This window comes from Falco punctatus (assembly GCF_963210335.1).
Source record: "Falco punctatus genome assembly, chromosome: 6".
In the NCBI taxonomy this organism is placed as follows: domain Eukaryota; kingdom Metazoa; phylum Chordata; class Aves; order Falconiformes; family Falconidae; genus Falco; species Falco punctatus.
In genome coordinates this window covers 77,711,409-77,737,906 of record NC_137585.1, presented here as the reverse complement: position 1 = coordinate 77,737,906, position 26,498 = coordinate 77,711,409, and the positions used below count along the sequence as shown (strand labels likewise).

General features: G+C 48.0%; 1 pseudogene across 1 annotated transcript; it reads right to left on the bottom strand.

The window, feature by feature from the left end:
* Positions 1-14,388: 14,388 nt before the first annotated feature.
* LOC308066510 (olfactory receptor 14J1-like) lies at positions 14,389-25,379 on the bottom strand (annotated as a pseudogene). The gene has a single exon. The product of its transcript is annotated as an olfactory receptor 14J1-like (transcript).
* Positions 25,380-26,498: the final 1,119 nt, after the last annotated feature.

Genomic DNA, 26,498 nt, shown 5'->3' with positions numbered 1-26,498 from the left:
AAAAGTAAACAAAGAGTGTACCTGCAAAAGAATTTGAGCAGCTGTCTTGGTTTCCCAGAGCGAGCATACAAGCGCTGCGGAGCACTTTCCAGAGAGGTGCTGGTAACCCTCTGTGAATGCAGTGAGATGGTCACCTGCCACCACAGCTCATTGGCGTGAATTTCAGACCTGTGCCATTTGGGGAATGAGGCCATCTGAACCGCATTGAGTAGATGGTGGAAATATCACTCTTAAAGGGATGCACCTCCTTCAGTTAGCTGCATCCCGGATCTGTCGTTGAGTCCCTAGAGGCCCTAGGCCCCAGAAGGGGGGGATCCCTCCTCTGAACTGAGTTCCAAAGGAATTCACTGCTGGATCAGGCACGGGCTTAGCAGGAACCTGCACTGTTCTTCTGCATTCTCTGTCCCTGAGCCATGCTGAGGATTTACCTTTCTCTGATTCTTGGCAGTGGCGGTGCTGTCCAACCCTGGGGAAGCCCACCATGCTGGGTTATACAATTTTTTTTGGAAAGGATCGAGGTACTGAGCAGTCTTGCAGGGGGCCACAAGTGGGAGGCAAGTCCTGAAACCTGGAGGCATCAGGCGGTGCCCATGCTGGAGAAAAGGCAGAGGGGCAGGGCCTGACTCCGTCCCCTTGGGTTGTGGGTGCTGAGCTGGGCAGGGGGAGACGTGGGTGGCACTCCCTGATGCAGAGGTGGCTTTTGCCTGTGTTGCTCAAAGGAGCAATTGGTCACACTGCTGCACTCCCCCACACGCTGTCCATCTGGTTTCATGAGGCCTGGTCAGTGGGACAACTTGTCCCATAGACTCAGAGAGGCTCCCCGCAGCAGCACTAGCAAGCCTCAGAGAGTGGAGGAAGTGGCTGAAAGTGGCAAAGTTGCAACAAAATTGTGCCAGCTTGCAAGGAGGGATCACGTGTACAAATCCTGCCAAGTGAATAGTAACAGGCGACATCATGGTCAAAGCCAATAGTTTATGCCAATTGTAAATATGAATACGTGAGTAGTCTCGTGGTTGCTTCTAAGGACTCGGGAGCTGTAACACGGGGTCGTACTCATGCTCCCAGCCAAGAAGAGCCTTTATTGATGGCAGTAAAAAGGGTTTATAACTAGAGTGTGCTTCTGCTGCTTTCTTTCCAGTATGCACACATGACACCTCTGAAGTCCTAACTGCGCAGCAGAGAGCCTGGGAGCTCAGAGATCCCTCCTTCTGCTCTGCCCTTTGGCACTAGGGGTGAAATTACCCTCATCACAGGTGTAGTTTTGGTTTTCTTTACAGCCTAAAGCACCACGTGGGGCAGGAGATCTGCCAGGACACTTCCGGAAGGATCCCACTCCTCTGGACCAAAAGCTTAGTGTTGCGAGGAATCTCAGGAGGCATGGCATCCAATAGCTCCCTTTGTTCAGGGAACTGGTCAAATGACCTGTCTCCATTTCTGTAATGGTGACTTAGATGCCTGGCTCATGTGCGCGCACTGCGGATGCTGAAATTCCTTGAGCGACCTGGTCTGATGTCAGAGCTGACCTTGCTTTGAGCCATAGGTTGCACTAGGGACCTCAGTTCCAGCCCGAATTGTCCTATGAGGCTATGAGTTCCATACCATCTGTTTAGAGAAATAGGTACAGATTTAGACATCCTCACCTCCCGCTGAATCCCTTTTCCTCAGCAGGAAGCTTGCAGGAGCTTGCAACCACAGCTCCTGGCAGTGGCTGAAAGGCACTGGCTGGGCGTCTCTAGCTGAGTCTCCTGCCCAGAAGGAAACCATTGCCAGCCCCAGGATCACGTTGGCTGCAACATTCCACTGTGCGAGCTGAAGGCCCCCACAGATGGGAATCATGGACCCCCTCTGAGGGTCCAGCAGCTTTCTAGGGTGTCTTGGGAGAAGTTCTTCACACAGGTACCACGTAGGCCAACAAAGGCGATGGTCACCTGAGGCTGGTTCCTTGCAAAAGAGGGAGTGCTGATGAGGGATGTAAGAACCGTTGTCAGCCTTGGCTGTAGTGACCATGAAAGAGTGGGTGAAGATTTTTGCCTCTTAGGGCCCTTATGGTGGGAACATCCCATGGACAGCGGCACTCAAGGGCACCAGACCACAGCATGGCTGGTCTTTCAGGCCTAAGGCCCCCTCCACCTTCTCCTGAGGCACCTGGAGTGACCCTTGGAGGAGCTGTACATATCTGTAGTGGGGACATTAACAGTGGCACCTGCAAGGAAGGCAGAGCAGATGACTGCAAGAGGCCACAGCCTAGGAGGACGTGGTGCTCAAACACAATTTCTGATGCCACCAGGCAGCTGCGTGTCTGTCAGTCCTGTCCTCATCGCCATGCTGGTGGGGGTGCCCAGCTGCGCAGGGCAGTGATGGCACCCGTGTGCCTGGCAACTCCTTCTCTCGCAGTGTCGCAGGGAGAAGGTGTGCGGGTGCTGGGAGAGAGCAGGCACTTTTGTGAATGACAGCAAAGGGAAGGGCGAGCAATGACAGAAAAGGCAGGAATATGGTTACACCAGTAATTCAAAGTCCCTAGAACTTGTGGTAGTTCCAGCGTACTGGATGGATTGTGCCCAGATGCTTTCTGTTCCGGTGTCTCTGGTGGAACAGAGGCAGCTTCTCTAACCCACCAGACTGCTCGGAATCTGACTTCTTATGCTGGCCCTTGGCACTTTGATTCTGGGACTTGCCGTCCCAACTTGGTTAGTGTTGCCCAAATGGTTTTCATTGTCTCTCTAATGCTTTCTGGCTCTTCTGCCCTGCTGAGGATGCCATCACTGCACCGATACACTGTGATGTCAGGTGGAATGGGCATCTGTGAGCAATAGCAGGGCAGTGTTTGTATCCTTGCAGGAGCCTATTGAGAGCGTATTGAGTCCCGCTCCAGGCAAAGGCAGACTAGGCTTTATCTTGTACATGGGGCAGAATCACGAGCGATAAATCCCTAACACCTTGAGGAGCCATACAAGCCAAGGAGGCCCCCTGTATTTGTGTCACCTGTTGGGCCTTGTTGGGCACTGCTGCAGCCAAAGGGGGTTAGCACTGAATTTGCAGTTATCAAGAGTTAGGTGCCATTGCCCGTAAGGCTTTGTGACCGGCCAAAGCAGAAAACTGTGTGGAGAGTGGGCTCGAGTGGTGATACCTCTCATTTCTAAGCGTGCCACCACCCCATCCGTAGCGGAGTTTGCTGCTGCCGGCAAGGGGCATTGTTTTACGTTGGTAACTGGAGAGCGAGGAAGAAGTATGGATGTCCCCATTGTCTTCCTCATCTCCCATCCCCAGAGCGGCAAAACTCCACACAGTCCTGTCAGACGTCTCCCAATGCTGACCATATAGCAGGTCAAATCCCAAAATGTTAACTCTCAGATGCTCCAATGGGCACTACCGTGTGGGTCATTGGTTTTCCCTGCCTGTGTAGCCATAACTTAATTTTTGCCGCTAAGCTTCCCTTGCTCCCTTTGTGCTGGTATATCTTACTTTGCAGCAGCCAGGTTGTATATGTAATGCCTTGGTTGTTTCAGCAGTGATTACTGACATTTGGTCACCTCTATCCATGAAAAAGTACACACAAATGGTTTTAGGTCCAACTGGAACACTGAGAAGGGGTTCGGGGCCTTTCTCAGAGCGCCGCACGTTGCATAGTCATGTGTCATACACAGGTTTGGTGACTGGTTTCTCGCTTCTAATGCAAATACGTATGCATCTGCAATAGCACTACTAAATTATTTTATGAACTACACATGCTCCCCTAGTGGGGGTTTGTCCTCTTTCGGGTGGAGCTATTTGAGTCAGAGGTCGCCATCTCCCACTGCCACAATTACCTTTGTCCTACTTAAACTCATCTTCTGTTGGTGTCAGTGGATCCCAAGACCTTATCAGCTTGTGTTCTCTTGTGGCCAGAGCTTTCCTCCTTGGAAGGCTTCTTCCTGCGTGACTTAGCTAACGGTGCTCTTTTCACTACCTGGTCTTTGTTTCTCATCCCTGCCAAGGCTGCCTCCCTTGACGAGAAGTCCCTTCATTTGTAACTTATAAAGAACCAGGCTGCACTTAGAGAGTAGCCCCGCAGCAGAAAGGGCCACCAGCGAGCTGCCCCTGGCACCAGCAGCCTGAGCACGGCAGAGCTGGGACCCTCTGCGTTCCTGGGCCCTGTGTCCTGTGCAGCAGCTTTCCTCCTAATGTCTCCAGCGAGGACATACCAGCATTCATGGTGGCTCCTCCACCCACTCCGCTCCCTGAGTGGCACCAAGGGACCTTCCCTCCCTCCCACACAAGGTCACCCCACTCACCACACATCGCAGCACTGCCCAAGGCAGATAAAAGGCAGCCATTCTCTCCTCTGCCTGGCCCTCTGTCAGCCTCTGCAGGCTCCTGGTGCTCCATGTCCTCGACTTGGTGAGAGAGAAGGAGAGGAAGAAGGTGAGCAGTGATGCCTCTGCTGCTCGGCTGGGGGAGCAGTGCTTGGGGACAGAGCCCGGAGCAGGGAGACACTCACGGCGTGGTGGCTCAGCTCCTTCTCCAGGAGCTTGACTGATGGGACACAGGTCACCTGGGACATGGCACCACAACTCACCCAAAAGTGGCAACACAGGAGCTGGTGGTCCAGGTGAGGTTGATGGAGGTCCTGTTGTTGCCATTGCCTTCCTCCTCCTCTTCTTGTTCCTCCTGCGCTGCCTCCATCCCGCTGCTGAGCACCCACAGCTGGTCCAGCGCCAGGCGGAGCCGTGGGCGCAGGCTGGTGCCATGCCTGCAGAGAGCAGAGGCGGGCACTGAGCTGGAGGGGGGCTCCTTGGGCTGGGTCCCCGCGCACAGAGCCCTGTCCCCCGTCTTCCCTTGGGACAGACATTGGTGCATCCAGTACCAAGGTGGAAGGCCAGGAGGCCATCCCCGACATCAGGGTCCCCTGTAGAGACATGCCGAATCTGGCGGGGACAGAAGTGGCAGAGGTGGTGGTGGGGGTGACACAAAGGGGGGTAGAAGGGACCCCCCCCGTGGTGGGACACTGGGGAACCCACCCAAGGAAACTGAGGGCATCACTAGGGACACAGAAACCCTGCAGGGACACCACTGGGACATTAGGAACCTCTCAAGGACACTACTGGGACATAGGTGCCCTCCTCAGGGACACCAAGAACCCCCAGGAATCGCCCTGGGGACACCATAGGAACATTAGGGACCCTCCATGGGAAAAACTGGTGACACCAGGACCCCCCACCACGGACACCACTGGGACATTAGGGACACCAGGAACCACCCAAAGGCACCGCTAGGACATTAATAACCCTACTAGGGACACCAAGACTCACCCCAAGGACACTATAGGCACATTAGGGACCCTCTCCGGGGATGCCAGGATTCCCCCAGGGACACATTGGCAACACCAGGACACCCCTGGGAACACCACTGGGACACCCTCAAGGATGCCAGACACACCCTCCCGTGGAACCCCCTGGGACATTAGAGACCCCCTGGAGACAGCAGGACCCCCCCCCAACCACTCCAGGTCCAAGACCCCCGCAGGAACACCCCCAGCAGATGACACTCACTTGTCACGCAACAGTTGCTCTCGACAGAGCCACCCTGCAGCAGGACCGTGCTCAGATCTGTACTGTCAAGGAAACATTTCTCAAAAGCCAGCTCCACCACTCCAAAACAGGCGGAACTCCTCCACACATGACCCCCCCTGAGCCATGCTCCACCCCACACGTGTGGATCAGGTCTGTACGTCTGTGTGGGTTATAGAATGCATAACAGAGGCAGGATACTTTTCCAGCAGCCTCCTTGGCAGCCGTATCTGCTCATTGATTTCCTAATTCTGAAGTGGTTTTACCTCCTTGATGTGCTTTGCGATGCAGAGCCGCGACCACCGCTGGGTTCTGACTGTGCTACAATAACTCCGGGGTGTGAGGTGCATCTTTGATCACAGTTCCTCGAGCAGATCACAGTCCTCTGTCCTTCCCAGTAGCTCCCTGGGCATGAACCACTCCAAAGGCAGACAGACTTTGAGTCTGTCCATATGTTGGCTCGTTTCCCTTCGCTTGGGGCCAGTGCCCTCGTAAGGGTGATCAGTTTGGCTTCCCAAGCAAAGACCTCTGCGGGTAAAGCTTGGGACCCTGTTACCCATATGGTAGTTACAGCATATCCAGATAATTGTTCTCCCTCTTGAACGTAGCTGCTCCAGCATAAAGCTCCTGGCTGTCACTGTCCAGGTGAACGCAGAAAAAGGCATCTTTTGTACCTAAAACTATAAACCATCTCTGTTCCCCTGGAAGGGCTGTTAATTATGTGTACGCATTGGCTACTACAGGATAAGTATATTATTTGATTTATTGCTCTAAAATGCTGCACTGACTGGAAATCTTCACCCCTGCCCTTTTTCACTGGCAAAATGGGGGTGTTGGATTTCAATTAACACTCCACCAACAACTTGTACTTCAAGAATTTCTGAAGTATTGGTACGTAAGGGACCGCGTCGGTGAGACCCGCTATTGCCACAGCAGATGTGTTGTCTCAACATTGCTATGGCAGGAAACTCATGCCAACACCACAGCGAATAATCTGTCTATACATTGTTAAGGCAGGAAGGTAACACCACTGTTACCGAAATCTCGGAATGAAGAACTTATCGACACCAATGTGATGTAGATAAGCAGACACTTCTTTATTGACGGCCGGGTGCGTGAGCGAGTCCTCTCGCGATCAACGCACGCCAGGTCTCAAAATCAGACACCATATATAGAACTTATTCATACATATTCATTAATTATTCATGCATAATCATAACATTCCCCATAAATCATTTACATACTCTCCTCCTATATCCGATTCTGCGCAGTAAAGCGTAGAAAGGTCTAGAAATGGGTCTAGGGTACGATTTGGGTAGGTGGTATATGAGTCGGTGGTCGCGATCTCCCCCTGCCGGAATTACCTTTTACTAAAGTTCACGGTTTCTTGGCAGGTAACTACAAGCTGTTCCAGTCGACTCTCCCCAGTTCCCATTAATCCTACATTCTGACATCTCAATATACTTTCTATATACAGAAGACTAGTTAGATACAAAGAAACCTTTCAAACCCTAAATTATTACTTAAGCTTCAACAATGATTCCAACCCATTCTTCTGGCCTTAGTACAAAATGTATAAAGGGTCTCACAACTACTTTTACTAAATAATCATAACTTTCTTCAACATATTTTTTTTTATCTTCCTATATTTCTATTCTATAAAATAACTCTATAAAATCAGATAATCAAACCAATAAAATCAATTGATCTCAACTCTTTAACAAATCGACAACATTTCCCCCCTTTGAAAGTGTTGAAAATCATTATTTCAATACTTTCACACTATTTACATGTCATTTGTTTCAACATATTTTGGTGGTGGTGGGCTGTATCTTGGTGGACTAGTAGGCACTTCTCTCATAATCATACGATTGACAACAATCCTATTGATAAACTGTTTTTTCAAACATACATATACTAACATAATCATCAAAAAGACAATCAATAACAAAAACAAAGTTTTGATTATGGATTGTATCCAAGAGCTTAAGTTCCATCCTAATTTATTAAAAATTTTCCCAAGCCAATCTTCTGACATATCCTTTTGAATATTTTCAGTTTCTTTTTCAATTTTTCCCAATAGGTCCAGATCATGTTCCACATCCTAAGTAACATTTGGAATGTAAATACAACAGTGGTCCAGTTTATCCTTGAGATATCCACACACTCCATGTTCTTTAAGTAGGAGCATATCTAGTGCCATTCTATTTTATAGAGTCATTCTGGAAGTCGCCTGTAATTACATGTTCAATTCCTTAAACGCCTTTTTAGTAACGTTTGCTAATTTTTCCACTTGACCAGCTAACTAATAGAGCCATGCTCTGTTTCTATATGAAGCTATAGGATTTAAAAGTGATTCAAGTGCCCAACCAATTTTCACTCCTGTAGAGGGTTCATTCCAATTATCATCATTTGTCTCGGATCTCTTTGTTCGTTTTAGTTCTAAATTTTCTAGGGATCCTCTAAATGGTGATTTCTTCCAAATCGGACACAATGTTGGCATGCCTAAGGTAATTTGTTTCACTTTACCATCTAATGGTAAATGAGTTGTCCAGGTTCCATCACTCAATGCCCAAATTAAATGTCCAGGACTTCGAATAGTAGATTTTTTACAACTAAACAAAGTTCCTCTTCTGACTGTAAAAGTGCTGGTTAAATTGAGAGTGTTCTTAAGACCTCAACAAAACCAACCATATTTCAAAGCAGCGGCCAGCGGAGGAATTCTTTGGATTACTAAGTCTGCATTACTGCAATCATACACTTTTTCACATTTCCACCATGGCACTACTTTATTTTCCTTCTCTCCCGATATAGTTGACCTATTATCTACCCAGGGTAATACTAAAAAAAACCTTTCCATCCTAGGTAAAACACTAAAAATTTATTGCCATATACTGAAAATGGGAAAATATGGACATAGACCATATAGAGTCCCGTTGTTCTACTAATTGGGTACCTTGGCCAGTTTTATTACACTTTCATTTCATGATACTTCTGCTCACATTGGTTTTAAGTTGTTCATCATAAGAACACCATCCCACAGTCTTAAATCTCCTTATTTTGGTAAAAACATGATTTAACAATTTTTCACAATCCGTCAGACTACCTGGAGTTTTCCACTGTTTTTTTAGTGACTTTCACTTGCCCATACCATTGAGTCACTGGCCTCTGTTCACAATAATTGGTTTCATTTTTATGTTCCAGGTTAGTCAAATTCATAGTTAAAATTCTCCATGGAATAGATTCACCTACTGCCCTCGGTATTGGCAAACAAGCAGTGATCTGCATGACATTTTATAAATTGACAAATTCTTTAGTCAATCCTACCAACAAATTTTCCTTTGCCATTTGTTTGAAAATGTCAATCACTTGTTCTGTTTCTATTTGTCTTTTGTTCCTGTCCACCAAGCCATCCCATGATCCCACCAACATTACCAACAAAAAAAATCCAAAAACCAATCATAACCTGATATAAAAAAATTAGACATGTTTCAAAGTCAATTTTTAAGTCTCTGGGTCACGATTAGCAATCTTCCACAGAGTAGATGCTTTCTTCACGGTGCTTTCTTCACTCGAGTATAATGTATCCAAGCATCCGACTCTGCTATTGTGATAGCTGTAAAAGTGGTTAACAGTATCTGGAAAGGTCCTCTCCAGTGCTCCTGCAAAGGTTCAGAGGTCCAAGTCTTCACATAGACATAGTCTCCTGGTTGGAAATCATGCACTGAATTTTCCAGAGATAAAGGTCTATTCCAAATTACTACACTCCAAATCACAGCCAAAGTTTTCCTTGGAAAAAGCAAATAGTTATACACATCTTGTTTTCCTTTTACATGTATGTTTAGATTTGGTTCTAGAGACTCATATGGTTTTCCATATAACAATTCATAAGGACTGACTGAGGTTCCACTCTTTGGCTGTACCCTGATGCGTAATAATGCCAATGGAAGTGCCTGAGGCCACTTTAAACTGGTTTCTTGACAAATCTTGCTTATTTGTCGTTTCAAAGTTTGATTCATTCTTTCCACTTTCCCACTAGACTGTGGTCTCCAAGAGGCATGTAAATCCCAATTAATACCTAATGCTTTGCTAACACTTTGAACTACTTCAGCAACAAAGTGTGGACCTCTGTCAGAAGAAATTCCAATAGAAACTCCAAATCTCGGAATTATTTCCTGTAATAACCACTTCACCACTTCTTTTGCTTGTGTAGTGCGACAGGGAAGGGCTTCTGGCCATCCTGTAAAAGTATCAACCCCTACTAGAATGTACCGATACCCATTTTGTCTGGGTAATTCTGAAAAATCTACTTGCCAATAATCTCCAGGTTCTACACCAGATTTCAGTCTACCCATTTGAACCTTTTTCTTAATCATTGGATTATTTTTCAAACATACCTCACACTTTACAGTTATCATTTTAGCTATTCCCAACATCTTAACTGATACCACTTGTTTTCGTAAAGATGTTACTAAAGCTTCTGCCCCCCAATGACATTCTTGGTGCTTTACTTGAATTATCTCTCTCATTAAAAGAGGGGGAATTACTACTTGTCCATTAGGAGTTTTCCACCATCCAGCTAAGTTTTTCTTAGCATTTAATAACGGACCTAATTTGTCATCTTCCTCTGAATATCTTGGTTTTTCCCTAGGAAGGGTTACTGTTTTAAAAGGAATTATTGCCATTTGCGATATTTGTCTCTTTGCTACCTTCTTTGCTGTTTTATTAGCTAAATTATTTCCAATTATTATTTTTATATTTCCAATCTGATGTGCTTTACAGTGCATGATTGCTACTTGATCTGGTTTTTGAACTGCTTGCAATAATTGTAAAATTTCTGTTTGATGCTTAATGTTTGATCCTTGAGAGGACAATAACCCTCTCTCTTTCCACAAGGCTCCATGGACATGCACTACCCCAAAGGCATATTTTGAGTCAGTCCAGATATTTACTTTCTTGTCTTTGCTAAGCTCTAAGGCCCGGATTAAAGCAATGAGTTCCGCTTTTTGTGCTGATGTGGTACTCGCCAATGTTCCTGCTTCTACAACTCTGGTGTCTGTTGTTACCGCATATCCGGCATATCGGACTCCTTGTTCCATAAAGCTGCTTCCGTCAGGATACAATTCCCAGTCTGGTTGCTCCAATGGTACATCTTTCAAATCCTCACGACTGGAATAAACATACTCGATGGTAGCCAAACAATCATGTTCTAGTTGTCCTTCTTCCTGTATAGAACTTAAAAATACTGCAGGATTTACCAGGTTAGTCGTTTTTAGAATCACATCATCCTGTTCAGTCAATACCACCTGGTACTTCATCATTCGGCTGGGAGACAGCCAATGTCCCCCCTTCTGTTCTAAAACAGTTATCACCATGTGTGGGACATAGACTGTTATTGTTCTTCCCAAAGTCAATTTCCGAGCTTCTTGTATGAGCATCACTGTTGCGGCTACTGCTCGAAGGCAGTTTGGCCACCCTTTACTCACTGTGTCCAGTTGTTTAGAGAAGTATCCGACTGGTCGTTTCCAGCTTCCCATCCTCTGGGTTAATACTCCCAGTGCCAGGTGTTGCCTTTCATGAACAAACAACTGGAAATCTTTGGTTAGATCCGGCAGTCCCAAAGCAGGTGCAGACTTTAAGGCACGTTTCAATCCTACAAAAGCCTTTTGTTGTTGTGGGCCCCATACAAAGGGAGAATTCTTTTGGGCCTCATAGAGTGGTTTAGCTATTAGCCCATAGTTCATAATCCAAAGGCGACACCACCCAGTCATTCCCAAAAATGCTCTGAGTTCATGAATATTTCTCGGCTCAGGTATACCACAAATAGCTTCTTTGCGATCTTTTCCTAATTGCCGTTGTCCTTTTGAAATCTCAAAGCCCAGATATATCACAGTCTGGCAGGCTATCTGGGCTTTCTTCCTGGATACTTTGTATCCATTTAGTCCCAGGAAATTCAAGAGATCAATAGTCACCTGTATACAGGTAAGTCTTTCTTCTGCAGCAATCAATATGTCATCCACATATTGTAATAGTAAATGCCCAGGTCTTGATTTATCCTGTTTCCAGATTTCAAGTTCTTTAGCTAATTGATTTCCAAAAATAGTTGGACTGTTTTTAAATCCTTGGGGTAATCTAGTCCATGTCAGCTGCATCTTTTGGTTTGAGGATTTTCCCATTCAAAAGCAAACAGTTTTCTGGTTTCCTTTTCCAAAGGTATACAAAAGAAAGCATCTTTTAAATCAAGCACTGTAAACCACTGGTAAGTCTCCCTTAACGCTGTTAACAGTGTATAAGGGTTTGCTACTACAGGATAAATATCCTTAACTATTTGATATACTGCTCTCAAGTCTTGTACCAGTCTATATTCACCCGAAGGTTTTCTGACTGGTAAAATAGGAGTATTATACTCAGATTCACATTCTTCCAAAATTTTATACTCCAAAAATTTATCAATCAATTTCTTCAATTCCTGTCTCACTTCCAGTTTAATTGGATATTGTTTAATTCTCACTGTTCCTGCGCCTTCCTTCAAATCTATTTTAACTGGTTCTGCTAGTTTCGATTTGCCAGGAACATCTGTCTCCCATACAGTAGGGATCACTGCCAAATCCACCTCCGGTGGAATTTCTTGTTCCTTTACCTTTTCTTGTATTCTCAAGATTTCTCCCGTTTTTGACTCAGGTATTTTCAAGAATTTATTGCTCTAAAATGCTGCACTGACTGGAAATCTTCACCCCTGCCCTTTTTCACTGGCAAAATGGGGGTGTTGGATTTCAATTAACACTCCACCAACAACTTGTACTTCAAGAATTTCTGAAGTATTGGTACGTAAGGGACCGCGTCGGTGAGACCCGCTATTGCCACAGCAGATGTGTTGTCTCAACATTGCTATGGCAGGAAACTCATGCCAACACCACAGCGAATAATCTGTCTATACATTGTTAAGGCAGGAAGGTAACACCACTGCCACAGAAGAGATTTATCTATACATTGTTAAAGGAGGAAACCGACGGATGCCATGGAGCAACAGGGAAAGCTGATCCTGCAAAATTTAACCAAACCCCTGTGCACGTGCCCAGACCAGGGGTCAGGGGGATCAAGATGCCTGGAGGCCTCTGAGGACCACCTGATGATGTTGGGCATGTACACCATTGCCGGGTGGAAGGTGTGGTTGAGCAGAACAGCTTGTAACAACTCTATAAAAAACGGAACCAACTAACATCGGATGGAACGTTCCCCCACCAGACTTGGAAACGAATCGGGCTGTCAGGACACCACAGCTCCGGGGTGGTAGCTATTGCTGTGAACTCTTTCTTTCTTTCCTTCCTTTCTCTCTTTATCTCTCGCTCTCTCTCTCTCCCTTTGCATTCGCAGATTTCTTGCTGGGCAAATAAAGTTCCTTGGCTCTTGACTCCATTTTGAGTCTTAATTCTGTTCCCGAGAATACAAATAGAACCACACGCCGGTCTCAGACTGGCATGCAACACTTAGCTGGGTGTCCTCCATACTGAGTTAAAAGCTGGCTGGACAGCCAAGCCCCAAAAGGGGTAATAAATGGAGTGACATCCAGGTGATGGCCCATAAGGAGTGGTGTTCCCCAGGGCTCAGTGTTGGGGTCAGTCCTGCTTTACAACTTTATCAGTGACATGGCTAAGGGGATTGAGGGCACCCTCAGTGAGTTTGCATACAACATCAAGTGGGATGGGAGTGCTGATCTCCTTGAAGGCAGGAAGGCTCCGCAGAGGGATCTGGACAGCTCGGACTATTCAACTGAGTCCAATTGTATGAGGTTGAACAAGGAGAAGTGCCAGTTCTGCACATGGGTCACAACAACTGCACGCAATCCTACAGGCTTGGGGCAGAGTGGCTGGAAGGCTGTCTGGTGGGAAAGTACCCTGAGGGTGCAGGCTGACAGACGGTTGAGCATGAGCCAGCAGTGTGTGCAGGTGGCCAAGGCAGCTAATAGCATCCTAGCTTGTATCAGAACCAGTGTGGCCAGTAGGGCCAGGTCAGCGATCGACCCCCTGTACTCGGCACTGCTGAGGCCACACCTCAAACGCTGTGTTTCTGTTTTGGGCCCCTCACTTCAAGAGAAACGTTGAGGTGCTGGGGCGTGTCCAGAGAAGGGCAGCAAGGCTGGCAAAGGGTCTGGACCCCCGGTCGGTTGTAGAGCTGCTGAGGGGACTTGAGTCGTTTAGTCTAGAGCACACGAGGCTTCAGGGGAGAGAGACCTTACTGCTCTCTAGAAGTACCTGAAAGGAGGTTGTAGATGAGTGGGGGTAGGTCTCTTCTCTCAGATAACAAGTGACAGGACAAGAGGAAACACCCTCAAGTTACACCAGGAGAGGTTCAGATTGGATATGAGGAAAAATGTCTTCATTGCAAGGGTGGTAAGGCATTGGAACAGGCTGCCCAGGGAGCTGGTGGAATCATACATGGAAACATATGCAGTGCTTTGGGACATGATTTAGTGATACTCAGGTAACTGTTGGATGTGGTGATCTTTAAGGTCCTTTCCAACCTCGATGATTCTCTGTTTCTGTGCTTCTATGATATTGCAAGCCTACCTAGACCAGCTGCTGAACAAGCTGCTCTAGCTGACACTGCCTCAATTGCATAGTTAAAGGTCAGTCCAACCTGAAAAAAAACCAACCGTAGAGGTGTAAGATAGAGGTATAAGAGCATATATAGAATGTGTCAACACAAATAGAGGAGTTCATGTGAAGAATGCTTCTCCACTCAAACGGCTTGTGGGAAAGGTATTTGATAAATCTGAAAAAAACAAGCCTGCTTTTCTATGGACAGGTCCTGGGCCATAAGGAGGGCAATGGAGCAGTATGGTACTAGAAGGGCAACTGGATCTCAGAAACTCCTTATGCAGGAGGATGTGCATGGCTGTGAAGGGCCCTGTGAGGTCAGTTCTGCCGCTGGAGGTGACCGGCCAGCAACAGGAATGTGGCTGGGACAGTCCCTCTGCCAAGGGACCCCATAGGCCCCATCCAGGAGAAGGGCTGGGATAGGGGTGGCCACGTCCATTGTGCCTGGGGACATGATGGGACAGCAGCAGGCACATGGCTTGGTCGTGTCTCTGATAGAAGCTGAAAGGCCAGCATTGGTCGTGTCGTTTAGAAGATCATGTGGAGGGGACTTCTCTCTGGTGAGGGGAAAGACCATAAGAAAAGGCTAATATGTTGGGTTCCCTGCTTGAAGGGCAGTTTCTGAGACAGTAGATCGTTCCTGAGTAGTGTGAAGAAGCAGGAGACAGGAAATAATGTCACAAAGTGCTACTTGAGAGGTGGAGACTGGGTATCAGGAGGAAGAACTGTCACACCAAGGGTCCTGCTGTGGTGCAAGAGCTCAGCCAGAGGGAGTCTGGATCAGCCCACGGCTTTCTGTTTCAAGGAACAGCCAGTGAGAGGGGACATATGTCAGTGAAGCTATGGAACTGTTGGGGTGAGAGCAAGGCAGGGCAGTGAGATGGGTGCCTACAGGCTGCAGGGAAAGTAAGACACGTGTCCAACCATGCAGAGCAGCCTGCAGCGAGATTGCAAAGGGTGTTGGCAAGGCTGGAAGGCTCCAACAGAACCCAGGACTGTGTCCCCTTGGCTACGGCAGCTGCCTCTGCCACTGAGGTGTATGAGAAGATATGTTGTCCTCATGGCACTGGGACATCGTTGCCTCCTTGCAAGCCCATGGGGAAGCTGGAAGTTGTTGTGCCATTGCTGTCCTTCACTCACCATTGGATCCCCCACCTTCCACGGTCCTCAGAAAGAGCCCTGAGGCCTGTGGGAGGGACAGCTTCCACCTTCCCACAGGCTGGAGGTCATGGCTTGGCCTTTCTGCTTCATCAAGCAAGCCAAGGCTTTGCTCAGCAGCAGAGCTGCCTGCACAGCGCCTTTGCCCACCTGCAATCACAGCCTCCAAGGATGGGCTCTAACAAGGCCATGGGGAGGCTTTCTCAGCCATGGCCCTCAGCGGGGCCCATTAACGCTTCCAGGGACTCTGGGGTTTGCTCCTGACTTGGTGTTCTTGAGAGGTTTTTTCACCCCAGTCATGACCTGAAGTGCACAGCACCACAGACACCTTGGGCTCATTACGAGGCAGAAAGCCCTAACAAGCCATGTCTCTCCCATCAGGGACATCTGCTCTTCAGGGCTTGTACACTAAATGAGATAAATTTCAGCAGTACAGTTGAAGAGGAAGGCAGGCAATGAGCACTTTGAAGAAATTATAGAAGAACTTTCCAATTGCTCTTGATGCAGAGTGTCTCCTGAGGAGCTGTGGCCAGGTGGGAAAATCAGTCCCCGGAGCTAAATACTGCATGGACAGCCTTGCTCCTCACCTCTCCAGCCCCACTATCTCTCTCCTCAGCCCCACGGCACTTACATCACTTGACATCAGACCTCTCCAACCAACTCTGCAGATGAATATTGTGGGTTCTTTGCAGCAATTGCTACCTGCTTCCCTTAGAGACCTGGGTGCAAATAGGCATAGAAAGGGTTATTTTTCAGTAAGGAAAAAAAAAAAAAAAACAAACCGAATACAACTTAATAAATATCAACATACTCTATTGAGCTGTATTATGTTTTTTCAAGCAAATCCTCATGCTCCTGAAGACTTTCCTATAGGGACTAAAGTAGAGACTACTGAAAGGCAGTCCAACTTTACCTCCCTGAAGCTCAAAGCAGAAAGTAGGTACATGGGAGGAATCGGAATGGCCCAGGAGGAAGAGGACGGAGGCTTCTGGAGAATAATCAGAAAAATACATGTCCTGATAAGCTTCTGAAGGGAGGATTTCAGGTGTACAGAGTTTCATCAGGACAGGTAGATATGCCTGGAAGATTAGAAAGATGAAAGACACAGCATGCTAGACAGAGTCGTGGGAAGGCAAGCACAGAGTATGGTCGGTATTTCTTCTCCCACAATTCATGCACATTCTGAAAATGTATTTTTTGGCAGAATAGGAATGCCACTGACACTTTATAGAAAGTACTGAACCATTTCAGCTGATAAAAAAATGTATTTTTGTTTGGATTGTAGGTGGTGGGTTTTTTTCTGAGTATTGAGAACAGTTCTCATCTTTTCAGTCAGGGCACCATCGTCTGACCATAAGCACCCAGTGCAAAACTCTAGAGCCCCCCGTGTGTCTGAGGGATTTGCCTGGGACTGGCAGGTGTCGGAGAAGACCTAGTGGAGACAAAAGCTCATTGGGACGTGCAGGTGGAACCTGGTCAGAGTGTGCCAGGCCATCTGCACTGGCATCAGGCATCTCTGTCCCTCTAACTGCATCCCACCACAGCACACAAATCCCCCTTCTGACTCTGACTGTTGCAAGGGCCGTTCAGTCTCTTCTCGGGACCTGAGTTCCACGGACTTAGCACCAAACACACTGTGGGCTCATTGCAATGCACAGAACCTTAAGAAGTCATGTCTCTCCCATCATTTACAGCAATTCTTCTGGATATGTATACCTAATGAGTGAAGTTTCAGGAGTGTAGTTAATGAGGAAGGTATGAAAGAGCATTTTTACAGAGCAATAGAAGAATTCTCCAATTGATACTGATGTCAATTTAAATGAGCACTCAATAAAACAGGTTTTTTTCTCTTGTTTTTTCATGTTAGAGAACTGTCTCCTGCAGATAGGGATGCAGTTTGCTTCTTCAGGATGTCTGGACAGGTAGGAGAAGCAGACTGCTTAATGTCCATCACTGTAGGGACAACTCTGCTCCTCACCTCCCCACCCCAGCATTTCTCTGTATTTGCATGTCTGACTATGTCTGTGGAACAGACATCTCCATATGACACACACGGGATGTAAAAGCCTCCCAGAGCAGGTCAGAAGTTGACCTTCGTTCCCCCCACCTGCCCAGGTCCCTCTCAAAAAGACAAACACACACTCAAATAAGTCCAGGATGAGCATGAAATCCATGAGCATCAGCCTCTTCTCTTCAGGCCCAAAAGCCATTGGATCCTTCCAAGCAGGTCCCTCAACAAGCCAATGTCTTTTCCCCTCATGACCAGTACACTGATCCTGCTGTTTGCCTTGTTTCTCCTCTCAGGATACTGAACTCCACCTTCTCAGGCTTGCTGCAGCCAAGGCACCCCCTGACTTTTATATTGTGCTAGGAAAAGGTAGCGGAAACGCAGCAGTAGCAGCTTCACCATTCATGTTTAGCTCGTGTAGACAAAGCCTATAGACCATGAAACTTGGCCTGAGACAATCCAATTTATGACAGCATTGCTGAAAAATGAACTACAAACATTCCATGAAGCCAGCCTCAGAGGATGTGAATCAGGATATAGAACCAATGTATGCTGCATAAGAAGATGTCTGCTTAGCAACTGCTTAGTAACAAAACAGCAATAAACTCACACCGATAAAAAGCTAGAAGGCCCAAGACTTTAATATGACTATTGGCCTAAACTGTCACATTGTGGGTGGTGAACTTAGCTTTTAAGGGTATAATTAGCCTAAAATAGTAGCAATTATATATATACCGATATAAAAAATAAGAGGTATAATTAGGGAATTCTTTCTTTGCAGTCCCTATTTGCCAGCACCCAGCTCAAGCTGTAGTGCTATTAATAAAATGTACTTTCATAAAGGAACCTCTCTTTTGGCTTGTGCAGAAAGCCAGAGTCCATCCCTGCTACGGTGGCTGCTGCGCATCATTTCTGTAACAGTTTGGCGACCCAGATGGGACTGTAGGCAACCACTGGTGGATGTCAGACTCTCATTTCCAAAGATCCAGTTGCCAGCATTGGGTGAGTTCACCTGGGAACTTTGGAGATGGGAGGCACCAACCAGGGAATGTTAAAATTCTGTTACTACATTCTAAGTACTGGTGCACCTGAAAATTCCAGTACTAAATTCTAAGTCTTCTCAGACCAAGTGGGTTTGAGCCCCATCTGAGAAGCGTGCTTCCTGATAAGTGTGAGGTGCACAGATTTGCCATACAGGTATGGGGAACAAGCATGGCATAGAAAAGGGGATGCCCCTAAGTGTGGTATAAGAAAATTCAAGGACAATAGATGGCATTGTTGGTGAATCCAAAAAAATAAGCAAATGCATTGTGTAAGGAAGAGTGGCAGCACTTAGAGAAGCAGGGGGCATGGCCCTGAAAAGGTTCATTAAAATGCAAGAAATTGGCTATGCTCTGGAAAATTTTGGAAGATCAAAAGCCTCAGCAAATGTATTATTGTTGGGTATGGGATAACTGAGCATATGACCACCATCAAGAGAATGGGCAAAAATGAGGACAAAAGCCTTCAGGAAAAATTTTAGTTGGAGCAACTGTGAATAATTTAAGCAAGGCTCCTGCAGAGCCAGTTTCTGTACCATGCTGCACTCCTGCCTCCGTATCATCTGTCCCCCTGCCCCGTTGCCTCTACTGCCCCCCGCTGCTGCTGGGATCCCCAGTCCTCTTGTAAAGCAGCCAGTGGTGGGGGCATTTGGCTGTGTGTGGGTGTGAAATGTTTTTCCCTCCTGCCCCAGGGTTACATGTATACACACGTCCCTGGAACCCCAGGGATTTGATTATGTGGGTCGAAAGCCACATTTTTTAGATTTCAAAGCCTGAGGCCACTGCTCAGGGGACTGGCTGGGCATCAGTCAGTTGGTGTTAAGCAACTCTTTCCATTAGCCTCACCTGTATTTCTCTCTGTCTGTTACTTTCCTTTACATTGCAATTTTTATTATTATGCTAATTTTAATTCATTTTAATACATTTTACTTAATTTTATTTAAACCGCTTTTATCTTAAGGCACAAATTTTCTCAATTTAACCTTCTAGACTGCATGGATTACATCTATGCCAATGCCCAATGCATGGGCAACAAACAGGAGGAGCTGGAAGCCGTCGAGTAGCAGAAAGACTATTGACATAAAGGCCATCACAGAAACACGGTGGGATAACTCACATGACTGGAGTGCTACAATGAATGGCTACAAACTCTTCAGAAGGACTAGGCAAGGAGGGAGAGGTGTGGGGTATCTCTGTATGTCAGAGAGTATTTTGACTGCCACGAGCTGGAGGATGGTGGCACTAGGGTTGAGTGCTTACAGGTAAGAGTCATGTGGAGGGCCAACAAGGAAGATATCCTGGTGGGAGTCTTTTATAGACCACCCTACCAGGATGAAGAGACAGGTGAAATATGACGAATAGAGACGCAGGGCGCTTCTTGTTGCTGAGAGACACCTGAAAGCATCAGCTTCTTCAGTGCATCCTTGAGCTCTTGGTTTCTCATGCTGTAGATGAGGGGGTTCACTGCTGGAGGCATCACCGAGTACAGAACTGCCACCACCAGATCCAGAGACGGGGAGGAGATGGAGGGGGGCTTCAGGTAGGCAAAAAATGAGGTGCTGACAAAGAGGGAGACCACGGCCAGGTGAGGGAGGCACGTGGAAAAGGCTTTGTGCCGTCCCTGCTCAGAGGGGATCCTCAGCACGGCCCTGAAGATCGGCACATAAGACAGAACAATGAAAAGAAAACCACCAAAGCATAGACAAGCACTAAAAAGAAGCAGCCCAAGTTCCCTGAGGTAGGCCTGTGAGCAGGAGAGCTTGAGGATCTGGGGGATTTCGCAGAAGAACTGTCCCAGGGCATTGCCTTGGCAGAGTGGCAGTGAAAGTGCATTGGCTGTGTGCAGGACACTGTTGAGAAACCCAGTGCCCCAGGCAGCTGCTGCCATGTGGACACAAGCTCTGCTGCCCAGCAGGGTCCCGTAGTGCAGGGGCTGGCAGATGGCCATGTAGCGGTCATAGGCCATGACAGCAAGGAGAAAATACTCTGTTGCAATGAAGAAGGAAAAGAAAAAATCTGTGCAGCACATCCTGAGTAGGAGATGTCCCTGGTGCCCCAGAGGGAGTTTGCCATGGCTTTGGGGAGAGTGGTGGAGATGGTACACAAGTCGAGGAGGGACAGGTTGAGGAGGAAGAAGTACATGGGGGTGTGGAGGCGATGGTCGCACACTACAGCAATGCTGACAAGGCCGTTGGCCATGAGGGCAGCCAGGTAGATGCCCAAGGAGAACCAGAAGTGCAAGAGCTGCAGCTCCCGTGTGTCTGTGAATGCCAGGAGGAGGAACTGGGTGATGGAGCTGCTGTTGGACATTTGGTCCCTCTGGGCACGCATCACTGTTCAAGAGGGAAAACAGAGAGAAGTATTTAGGGGACTCTTCATTGAGCAAAATGAAATCTATTTCTCATAGACCCTCCTGTGTTTCACTAATACAATTTTCATTTTCCAGGCGACCTTCCTTTAAATCTGTGGCTGGAGCTCCTGCTGGTGCTGTCTGAGTGTGCTGTGAGGAGCAGGGCCTCTGCCTGCTGGATACTGAGGAGTCAGCCCTGCTCTGCAGCAGTGGGTTGATGGGAGTTGTGAGGGCAGGGGCCATTCTGGGGTTTGTCAAATGAAACTGCTCCTAAAGCTGAAGGGCTTGTCTGCATCTGCATTGTCAGTACTAAGGAACTGGGATGGCAGAATGCAATTTAAAAGATTTGAGGGTTTTGACAGCTCCCCTCATCTTACCTGAGGTGTATTCCTGAATTTCAGTAAACCTCAACAGTTTTGATGCAGTGAGGGAGAACTGAATGAGTCCTGAGAGGCAAGAGGGTGGCCTGTGGCTTAGTGCAGAGTGAGGGGAGCTGATGTGTCCACGTGTCTTGTTCCCAGTTGCTCCTTGGTTTGCACCTTTCTGAAGTGGATAGCAATTGCGCTCCCATGTTCCCATGAAAAGCCAGCAGGCACTGCTGAGAACAGAGGGATCCACCTCAGATGCCTGAATGACTCATGTTTCCTCAAGGTCTCCGCAACCCACTTCTAGCCAAAGATGCATATGGCTCATTTCACGAACCCAAGAGCATTTTAGCTGTCATAAGCATTGTGCTTCTCTGCACTTCAGATGAAGACAAGTTGCTGGGGACACGTTTGCATCTTGGAGGGTGGCTCACAGCATAGAAGGACAGCCCAAGGGATAGCCAAGTGTCCTCATGATGGTGCCTCAATAAGGGAGAGCCAGGTCATTGCCCAGCCCCACAGAGGGCATTGCCCACAACCCCACAGGTGGCAGGAAAGCTGGGACACTTGTTCCCATGGACACACTTCAGGAATGGACTCACAAGATCAGTGTGTGACTCTTCAGCTGAAACACCCATCCCCAGAGGGCCTGACAGCAAGAGCAAGAGAGCAGTAACGAATAGCAGAGACAATGGAGAAATGAGGCAAAACAGAGTGAGGGTGCGGCTGAGAGAGGCCAGGGTGAGCATGCTGGGCACTGAGGGCGGCGTTGCCCTTGCCCAGCTCTGCTCGCCCCCTCCCACACACCAACATTGCTGGGCAGCTGCTTTCAGCCCCTGTGCTCTGCAGAGGGACCGGGGCATGTGGCTGGAGAGCTGCACCGCGGCTCTGCTGGAGCTCTGGCTGCAGAGGGGGTGGCTCATGCCTTGGGACCCCCAGCCCTGAGGGCAGAGGCTTTGCTGGGGGGGAGAGCAGCCAGGGGGATGCCTCAGAGGAAGTGGTCTGCACTGCAGGGGGTCATACAGAACTTTCTGAATTCTCCCTCCCACAACATTTCTATGTGAAGTTTCCTCTAACTCCTGGTCATATACCAGCTGCCACAACACTTCCCTCCTGGGAGGTGTTTCCCTGTGCCAGGTCTTTCCCTGCTAATGCTCACAGACCCCATCCCAACCTCTGTGCCCTGGCCCTATACAAACATGCCTGTCTGCAGGGCACTGGCTGGGTGCATGTACCTTTTTTGCACTTAGAGAAATAGCCAGATGGGACCGAGCCTGATGGGTCCAGCAAAGGCAAAACCGCTTCTGTCCATGGAAGAGGAGTGCCTGAAATCACATTAGAAGACTCTGGGAAGACCCATTGATCCCTCTAAGTTACAGTTCAGGAGTCTCAGGGTCTTGTCAAAATTCAGAACTCTTTTAACATTTATTCCCTCCCACTCCCCAACAGTAGGAAAGTGATAACAGAGACTCAGAACAGTACCTTACATTTATACTAATCTTGCTTTGCCCTTCTCTTTGAATCCTCCAATTGGAAATATTCTGGCAGTGAGCTGAAGCCGTTAGCAGCCCTGACCCACACAGCACCTTCTTAAGAGCAGAAGGACCCTGCCTTTTTAGGGGTCACTCCTTCCACCCACAGCTTCTCCCCGCAGCTCCGTGGGGAGCCCCGCGGCAGGCTGAGAGCTGCCCCTGGCAGGCGGCAGAGCCCCTGCCCCAGCACACAGCCCGCTGGGCTGCAGGGACCCTGCTGGCAAGGACAGCCCTGGGCACCCCTGCCTGCACAGCCACCTTCACAGCCCTGCAGCCGGCCCTGGCACAAGGCAGCCCACATGCCCGGGCCCTCCCACGCTGCAGCAGGGAAGCCCTGCTCTGCAGCACACTTGCCTCCTCCACAGCAAAATGCTCCCACACGGTCCCACAGGCTGGGGGTGTCTGAGCTGCTGCAGACCTGTGTAGGAACTGCAGAGGCATTGCTCTGCAGCCACAGACTTACTGGGTCAAGGGCTGCGATGATTTCTCCCCTCATGAGCTCTCAGCATCGTCCCAGCCCAGCCTGCCTTGAAGCTCTCGGTGCCTCACTCCTCTGCCCTGGGTGCCTGCAGGCAGTGCCTCAGCCCTGCTGCGCTTTGCAGAGGAGCTGCTGGTGGGCAGAGCTGTCTCTCTGCAGCGCTGCCCATTTGCCATGAGCTCCCTCCATGGCAGGAGCCCGGCCCAGCTCAGCAGCGGGGAGCAGCCCAAGGCAGCCCTTGCTCTGCCCCTCTGGGCTCCCTCCAGGGGTCCCTGGGGCTCCGGGGGAACCTGCTGGGGAACAGGCTCATGCAATCACTGATATTCTATCTGCTACATCTGCACAGATGCTTTTTTCCAGTAGTGGCATTTCTCCTATTAGAAAAATATTTGAACATAAGAATCACCATTTGTTAACCCATCATTAGACAGGACACAAGGAAATTTATAGCAAAGCATCTAGGTTTTGTCAAAGCTGGGTGGGGGGTTGTTTTCAGCTAACTAAATGTAAGCACGTAATTCTGGGTTTGTAGTCTCAGGGCTACAAGGACTCAGCTCTCTTTTCCCATGCCGCATCACCATTCTGAAGCAAAGCCTTTGCACCCACAGGCTCTGGGACACTTGGTACCAGGTTGCCTTATGGCCAGGCAGAGCTGGGCTGGTGCCACAGCTGGGGGGCTTCAGCCCAGATGTGCACCAGTGCCCTCAGCCAGGGGCCCATGCAGAGGCAACTGGAGCCCGTCCTGTTGCAGACAGAGCTGTGACACTGGGGGAACCAAGTGCCAAGGCAGGTGGCAGAGCTCAGCACAGCTGCTCTGCAAGGACAGAAGCCTCCAACAGCCCAGAGATCCAAAATGGAGTTTAGACCTGTGAGACAATTCCAGGGAACCCTAAGGAGTGTTCCCTCCTTCAGGAACAGTTACGGAAGACACAGAGATACTGTGTGGCTGCTGCTGAATTGAGCAAGGGCAGGTGTGGGTACAGCTGACATTGTCTCTGTCCTCTTCTCCTCTGCCTTCCCCAGCAAGTTCTCCCAGGCCTCTGTGGCTGCAGGCAGGACTCTGGAGGAGATCAAGAAGGCGACTCAACTTACACTGCAAGATTGTCCCTGCCCAGACTCTCTGCTTTCTCCTATGACAGGACAGCACTTATAGGCATGAGGGGAGCCTTTAAACCTGGAAGTCAGCAAGTTTTCAACATCACAATTATGCACGCGTGTGCCCACCCAGCATGCTTGTTCCCACGTTAGGATGTTATGGACTGTATGTGTGGATAAGTAGATGGGTAAAACACCAGGTGGATGATCAGGCTTAGAGGGCTGTGGTCAATCTGTGCTAGTCTGCCTGCAGGCATCTATCTAATAGGGGCCTGAAAGTGTCTGTCCTACCACCCACCTTTTTTAAGGTGTCTTTAATGACCTGGACAAGATGAGAGTGCTTCTTCATTGCATTTGCAGGTGACACTCCAAGGAGGAGAGGAGACACTACACTGGAAGGCAGGGCTGCCATCCCAAAGGGCGCAGACAGGCTGGAGGTATGGTACAGTAGGAAACTCATGGTATCTAAAAAAGACAAATCCACAGTTGTGCCTTTGAGAAAAAGGCCAGTTGTTTAACCCCAGAACCCAAATGAAAACAAGATCTCAGAGCATTCCTGGGAATGGCTGGATGGTGTGGCTTATGGAAAATGAATTTGGGACACATTGCCAAACTTTTATATGAAGCTGTAGGACGAAAAGGAAACCTCCTTGCCTGGACTGAGGAATGCAGAGATGCACTTACTAAATTGAAACGGACTGGAATGAGTGCTCCAGCTTGAGGCCTCCCAAATCCAGAAAAAAACATTTGAACTGTTTGTGCATGAAAGATTACACGTAGCTTTAGGAGTGTTGGCCCAGAGACTGGAACCGTGGAAAAGACCCATGGGGTGCTTTACAAAACAGCTAGACAGCGTCAGTAAAGGACGGCCAACCCGTCTCCGCACAGTGGCAGCTACAGTGTTACCGATCCAAGAGGCCCAGAAACTGACACTTGGGCAAAAATGAAATGATCTCAGTGGAAAAGAAGAGCTAATTCATGATTGGTTACAGATGGTGGGACAGATATATTCTAGCCATGTGGGCTTGTAAGACACGCCAACAGAAAATACAGACTGGGACTTAATTGTAGCTGGTAGTAGCTTTGTGTGAAACAAGACCCGCAGAGCAGGATATGCGATGGTAACTACCAAAGAGAGAAGAGAAGCCTAAGCCCTATCATCTAACACGTTGGCCCAAGAGGCAGAACTCACAGCCTTACAAAGATCACTGGCATTGCTCATGGAGTCATTTGGAAAGAAAGAGGGCTCTGAACCTCTCAACAATCCTCAGTCAAATATGGGCCAGCAACCCAACAATTATTTCAGGTGACCAGTTGACCCAGAGTCATGGCAATTATGCACTGTAAAGCGCAGCAACTTGGAGATAGCTTAGTGCGTATAGGAAATGAAATGGCAGATGAAGCAGTGAAAGAAGCAGCTGAAAGCCAAGTATTGCTATTCCTGCCAGAGAAACACCAGAAATTAGGACCTAAGAGCCCACGGTATACACCAGTTAACAATCAATTGACTAACATACTAAAGGCAACCCAAAATCCTGATTTATTAAATGCAACCCAAAATCAAGGGTGGTGGGTGACTCCTTCACATCAACTAACAGTTACACAGGAAATCATGTGTGAATTGCTTAAAGGGAAGCACCAGAAAACTCCCTGGTGAGTTGAAACGATGGTAGAAGCCTTGAAAGGGCAAGTCCTAAGTGTACGATGTCTGGAATAGCCAAAAGCAGAGTGGAGAAATGTGAATTATGCTTGAAGAATAACACTCACATACCCCAAAGACCTTTCCTAGGGCTGACAAAGAGAGGAAACAGCCCAGGAGATTACTGGCAAATAGACTTTTTCCAAATTACTGCAGCAAAATGGGTATCAGTATCTCTTAGTAATGACAGATGCTTTTTCAGGCTGGCCGGAAGCCTTCCCTTGCTGCACCAGTAAGAAGTATCATGTGTTTGTTAAGAGATAATACCGAGATTCGGGGTACCCATAGGACTTTCTTCGGGTAGGGGTCCACACTTAGTAGAAGAAGCCCTTCACCTTTTAGCTAAAGTATGAGGGATAAAATAGGATCTCCATACCCCATAGAGACCTCAACCAACCTGGCAAGTAGAATGAATCAACGCGTAAAGAAACAGTTGAGTAAACTTTCCCAAGAGGCTGAGATGAAGAGGCCAGATGCTTTACCCTTAACACTGCTACAGGTACAGGATCCATCCTGAAACTAAGGAGAGAGTTATTCCTTTGGAAATGATATACGGTAAACCTTTTCAGGTAACAGAATGAGGAAAGAATGCTGAAATAATAGGGAATTGATGCCAAAATGGCACTGCGT